This window comes from Lepidochelys olivacea, assembly GCF_965140295.1.
Source record: "Lepidochelys olivacea isolate rLepOli2 genome assembly, chromosome: 25".
In the NCBI taxonomy this organism is placed as follows: Eukaryota; Metazoa; Chordata; order Testudines; family Cheloniidae; genus Lepidochelys; species Lepidochelys olivacea.
The window spans coordinates 7,491,109-7,497,154 of record NC_140435.1 but is presented as its reverse complement, the minus strand read 5'-3'; the positions used below and the strand labels follow the sequence as shown (position 1 = coordinate 7,497,154).

The window sequence follows — 6,046 nt, the reverse complement described above, 5'->3', positions numbered from 1 at the left end:
TCTACCTCAGATATGGTAATATCTACCTCCATATCCTCATTCCCATTTGTCATGCTACCCTTATCCCTAAGATCCTCATTAGCCTCATTAAAGACTGAGGCAAAGTATTTGTTTAGATATTGGGCCATGCCTAGATTATCCTTAACCTCCACTCCATCCTCAGTGTTTAGCGGTCCCACTTCTTCTTTCTTTGTTTTCTTTTTATTTATATGGCTATAGAACCTTTTACTATTGCTTTTAATTACCTTGGCAAAGTCCAACTCTACATGGCTTTTGGCCTTTCTCACTTTATCCCTACAGGTGCTGCCCTCAATAAGGTAGCTTTCCTTGCTGATCCCTCCCATCTTCCACTCCTTGTAGGCTTTCTGCTTTTTCTTAATCACCTCTCCGAGATGCTTGCTCATCCAGCTTGGTCTACAACTCCTGCCTATGAGTTTTTTCCCCTTTCTTGGGATGCAGGCTTCCAATAGCTTCTGCAATCTTGACTTGAAGTAATCCCAGGTCTCCTCTGCCTTTAGATCCATAAGTTCTTCAGTCCAATCCACTTCCCTAACTAATTTCCTTAATTTTTGAAAGTCAGCCCTTTTGAAATCAAAAACCCTAGTCACAGATCTATTTTTGTTTATCCTTCCTATCCATCAGCTGTCAGAGCTGCCCCTTTAAAAACACAGGGCGGGGCTATAGGCAGAGAGGGCCTGTCCTGAGTGCTCTATCTGCAGCTGCAGGATGCCTGCGGGAAGCTCCCTAAAGACGAGGAGGAACTTGAGGAGCAAGATTCTCCTCAGACCGCAAAGCCTGACCTGTGGGAGTGTAACATGCACCCTCGTTTCAGCCCCACAGGGCTGTTGGGACACGGTTACATGAGCACACGCTATTTTTTTCCCTGCCTGGGTCATCTGCAGAATTTAACCCCAGGATCTTTGGGTCCAGAGCACAGACCCCTCTCCCATTTGCGCAATAGGAATGACTGGCAGAAGAAGCCGGCTGTTATCCTGTATGTGGATCACCCCATGGGACGGGTGGGGGGAGATGCACTCTGCCAGGGGGATACACGACTATTTGAGAGACAGCTCTGCCATGTTGTCTGTCAGGACTCCTGGGTTCTGTGCCTGGCTCGGGGAGAGGAGTGGTGCAGGAGATGAGCTTTGGGTCTGTCCTGTTAGAGACCTGGGTTCTGTTCCTAGCTGCGCGCAGTGACCCGTGTCCCCGCTCAGTATCCTGTACAGTGGGCAGGGGGCGGTGGGCTGGTGTAATGGTCCTTCGCTCTCCCGCTCGGAGGGAGGCCACTCAGGTCGGCCCTGTCTGGCCAGGACCAGCGTCTGCAAGACAGCCAAGCGCACACCATAGGGCTGGGCGATGAATAGTCGCTATCAGGCTCTAGCCTGGGCTTGAGTAGCTCAAGTAGTCAGCCCTTAAACACAGTCTGTCAGGGCTGGCTGTGGCCTGGGCGGAGACCAGCAAACAGTCTCTAAGGTGACTGGTAAGGGACGCTCCTCTTCAGAGCTAGAGCCTCCTTGCACAGTGTAGGGGCTCAGCCACCCAAGGTGGGTTGGCAAGGGGATGAGGGCCCACCCTACTCCAGGGCACTGGCAGGGGCAGGATTGCCTGCCTCTGCATCGGCGGGGATCCAGCTGCAACACGCCAAAGGAGCCACCCTGGTTCTGCAGCCAGCTGCTCTGGGGCTTCCCCTGGGCCACTTCCTGCCTCCCCGGGGTTTGGTACCTGCGGCCTCCAGTCTTTGTCAGCGTTTGAGAATTGGGAACAGCCAGGGGACACGGGAGAACAGGCAGAGCGTCCTTCTCCTCTGCAGGCTCTCCCCCAACTGTGCTGCAGGGCCGGCCCTTTATACCTCCAGCCATGCCCCGGTACTTCCAGCGAGGGGGGAGAGCGATCTAGGCTCTGCCCTCCAAGGGGCGTGTAAAGGTCCCTCGCTCTCCCTCTCGGAGGGAGGCCACTCAGTCTCCCTACAGCTGGGTTAATACGAAGGGCTGTGAATGGCCCAGAAGTATTAATAGAGGATATTGGAAGAGCCCAGCCTCAAACTTGTAACCTTGCAGGCCCCCTCTAACCCGCAGTGTGTCTCCGGGACAGAGCCTCTCGCTCGGCCTCAGCCGGACTTGGTATCAGAAGTGCAGGCGGGTGTGACCACACGGCCAAAGGCAGGAGTGTCGCGTGTGAGGCAGGGCACGGCGCAGGTCTGGGTATACAGCTGTGAAGCCAGAAGTCAAGTCAGAATCAGGTTTGGGTCTGTCGGATCAGACCCTTGAACCCTGTTCTCAGGTCAGTGGGATTTAAATGGGGCTGCTCAGGTGAGTAAGTGTAGGCAGGATCAACGCTAAACCTTGTAGCACACTGATGTGCAGCCAGCCCTGCCCTCCTTCCCCCCAGGCATCACCCCTCAGATGTCACTTACATGCCACTGGACTCAAGGGGATTAGGTGAATGTCAGAGCGCCAGGATCTGGCCCTCACCCATTGCTCAGACCCAGTTCTGGCTGCCCATCGTCTGAGCTCTGCCCATCTTGCGGCACCTAACAGTCCCTTCTCATCGATTGTAAGGCCAGGAGGGACCATTAGATCATCTCTGAGCTCCTGTGTATCACAGGCCAGAGAATGTCACCCAGTGATTCATCTCTCGGATCCTTCCAGTTTCTGCAGCCTGTGGAACGAGGGCGTATCTTCTGGAACAAGCCTCCAGGCCGGATTGGTAGCACTGTGTTCTAGTTGTATTTGTTCACAAGCCAGATCGGCTTACTACTCAGCGCTGGCAGAAATCCAGGCCATTTCCCAGACACGCTAGGATGCTATCGAGATCCCAGGTCGACTCCACCCCTTATTATGCAGTGAGAATGGACATTAAACCTAATACGTCTCCGGAGGGGGAAGTGCTCACAAGCATTTCCTCTGCGCGAGATCAGCCATAGACTCATAGGTTTTAAGGCCAAGAGAGACCATTAGATCATCTAGTCTGATACCTGTATTGCACAGGCCATTACATCCCACCCAGTTACCCCTCTGTGGAGCCCACTAACTTGTTTGGCTGAAGCAGCTTCCAGAAAGGTGGCCAGTGTGGATTTGAAGACATCAAGAGATTGAGAATCCGCCACTTCCCTTGGTAGCTTGTTCCCATGGTTAATCATAAGAAACAGTTTTATTTTAAATCCAGAAAACTTCTTGACTTCATCAAAATCAAGGGTTTGAGGCACCAGGACTGACTCGCTAATGATTTTTCTTCTGTGCTCCGGTTTAGCATCTAAAATGTCAAGCTACGTCCTTCAAGTTACCAACAACAGTACGGGACCTGTCACCGTTGTTGTTAGTACCAATCCGGTATTACGATCGCTGGGTAATTCTCTGGTCGTGCCTATCTACGACCACCTCAAGTCATTGTTCACTAAGGAAGAGCTGAGAGTTTTATCAGGGAAAACGTCCATTGTAAACGAAGTTGGTGTCTTGAAAATTTTCACCTATGGAGTTGGGTGGACAGGAGCAGAATGGTACTACATTATGGTGACAAGAGAGGAGGATGAGTGGGTGGCTGTGTGTCAGACTCCTCTGCATTGCACCTGGATTGTGGATGACAACAAAATCTACCGGGAAGATAACCCGTCGATACACAAACTATTTGGGTAAGTTGATTTTTCTCCTTCAGATCTATCACTGTAACCCAGAATCCCCAACCTCAAGTCTTCAAAACTCACCAGTCAGACCCCATGAAATCATGCAACTGGCATGATGAAAATAAAATGTTGTGCCCTTTTTTTTTGCCATTTGGTCCCTCAGCCCTTAGGTCTCACACTCAGTTCATGTTTTCAAGCTTTTCTCTGCAACCATAAGAGCTAGAAACTAACTTTAAAAACAAAATGAAAGCTGAGATTGTTGTGTAATCACATGACTCCAAGAGCTGGGGCTTTCAGACAAATACCAAATATCATGAGATTTGCAATCAAATTGCGAGAGTTGATGATGCTGGTAACCAGACTACGGTGTTTTTTAAAATCCATTCATAATCACTAATTATATACAAAGTCCTACATTAAGGTTACAAGTCAGAAAATGCCAGAATTATTATTGCCTCTTCAATCTGAATTTGGCATATGCATTATGATACAGCCTTTGCCATCATCACGTAGAAAGTCTGAGCCAGAGCTAGGGACAGAACCCAGCTCCCCGGGTTCCAGTCAAATGCCTTCACATTTCCTTTCTTCACAGCTTCTGCCTCATTCCCTGTCTGTCCTGTGTACTGAATGAAGCTCTAGTCCTGTGGATAAATAGTAATCACATCATTAAAGGCTGTCATGATGCATACGCACAAGGGGCTGAATTGAGGTTGCACAAGCCAGCTCATTCTGGCATTTTCTAACTTCTGTGCACCTGACTTGGCAACCTGAATAAAGTTCCTCTAATGGAACACCTTCCGTTTGTTTCCTTTGCTTTTCTAAAAATTCCATCCCGTGAAGCCATACTGATGTCACACGAAGCTGTGCGGTGGGTAAGCCCTTTTGAAAATTAGGCCATTTATTAGGTGCCTCACTCTTGCTTCTTTTGGGAATCTTGGTCCATTTCTTTTTACGTGCTCTAGATGCAAAGGACTTCAAAGGAGATTTTATTTCAAAGGCCATTAGGTACTCAATTCCCATTGACTTTCATTGGCAGTTAGGTGGCTAACTACCATTGGTGCCCTTGAAAATCTCCTAACTCATTGAGTGTCTTATTTGTTCTCCTCTGATGGAATAGTATAGAAAGGAGGGAAGAAACAGTCTGCGCTTAATTCCTCACAGTCGCATGTAAATCTTGGCCAGACCCCTAACCTATGTAGCTGGACTAAAGAGGCTGGTTTGGGTTTTGCAAATCTTGATCCATTAAGCTTTGGTTTGGCGTAATCAACCCTCAACCCAGGAGACTGTTAGGACCTTGCTTCAATTTTATCTAAACTACCAGACCTGGGGGTGTTCAATAAAAGTCTCTGCTTTTGTCCCCTTCTTATTATGGACAAACCAGGGGAGCAGATGGAAGGGTCGGGTTCTGGTGCCACATCATATATTTAGCTTATTTTTGCACGGCCACACTCAAACATCAGGGTGGTTCCGTTCTAGATACACTTCTGATCTGAGTCACTCACTGTGAGGCCAGGAGAAGATGATGTGTCCATATACAAGGTCCCAGTTTTGGTCCATTGCTATTTTGTCTATATTTGGTGCTTTCTCTGGAGAGTTGTAAAGGTGTGGGAGGAATGGGGGTTAGCGTGTGCATGAAAACGTTGTTAATGAATCTGAAGCTTTCGAAGCACTCTTCCTGCCGGCAGGACTGACACTAATCATTTCCTTTCTGATCCAGTTCTGTACCTGATCATTTGAGCTACATCATTAAAGTTACCAACAAAACTGAAGAAGTCATCAATGTTGTGGTTCATGAACGTCTGCTGGCCCAAGTGCTGACTGGAGGAATTGGAAGTTATGTGAGAGACAAGTACTTCAACCTAGGGGTTGCAGTTGATCCAGAAAAAACAAAAACTATTCATAAAGTGAACCCCAAGAATTTATCCTCCTACAAATCCCTCAGTAATGTAGCAGGCATGGTAAATATGTCAACCTATTCTATAAAGGTGAAAAAGGGTAAACAGATCGCTGAGTGTAACACCCCTTTGCATTGCACCTGGATCGTGAAGAGCCATGGAATGTGGCAAGAAAATAAACCTACAGAAGTTTACAAATTTCAATAACATGCTTTTCTCCTCCTTCATATTATTATAAGGAAGCAGCAGAAGACGACCCCAGTGAATATGCCTTATAAATCCATGGGGCTTCGCCAGTATTTGCTTTAGGAGCCAGCACAATAGTTGTGTGTGTCCTGGTGATTAAATATGTGAACTAATGATTTGCAACAAATAATTTATCTGACAAATCTTTTCACTTTTGTTGAATAAATCACTTGCAAATAATTTTTCTTACTATTTAGCCAGTTCCACCAAGGCAAATAACAGCAAAATAATAAGTCAGAATGTATTCACCACTTCTTTGTGACAATTGAATAAACTATGAATACAT

The 6,046-nt window shown here is 47.6% G+C and overlaps 1 long non-coding RNA gene across 1 annotated transcript; it reads left to right on the top strand.

The window, feature by feature from the left end:
- The first annotated feature begins 229 nt into the window (after nt 1–229).
- LOC311512975 lies at nt 230–6,046 on the top strand. Its single transcript, XR_014709625.1, has 2 exons — nt 230–3,628; nt 5,337–6,046. It is a non-coding gene; the product is annotated as an uncharacterized lncRNA (long non-coding RNA).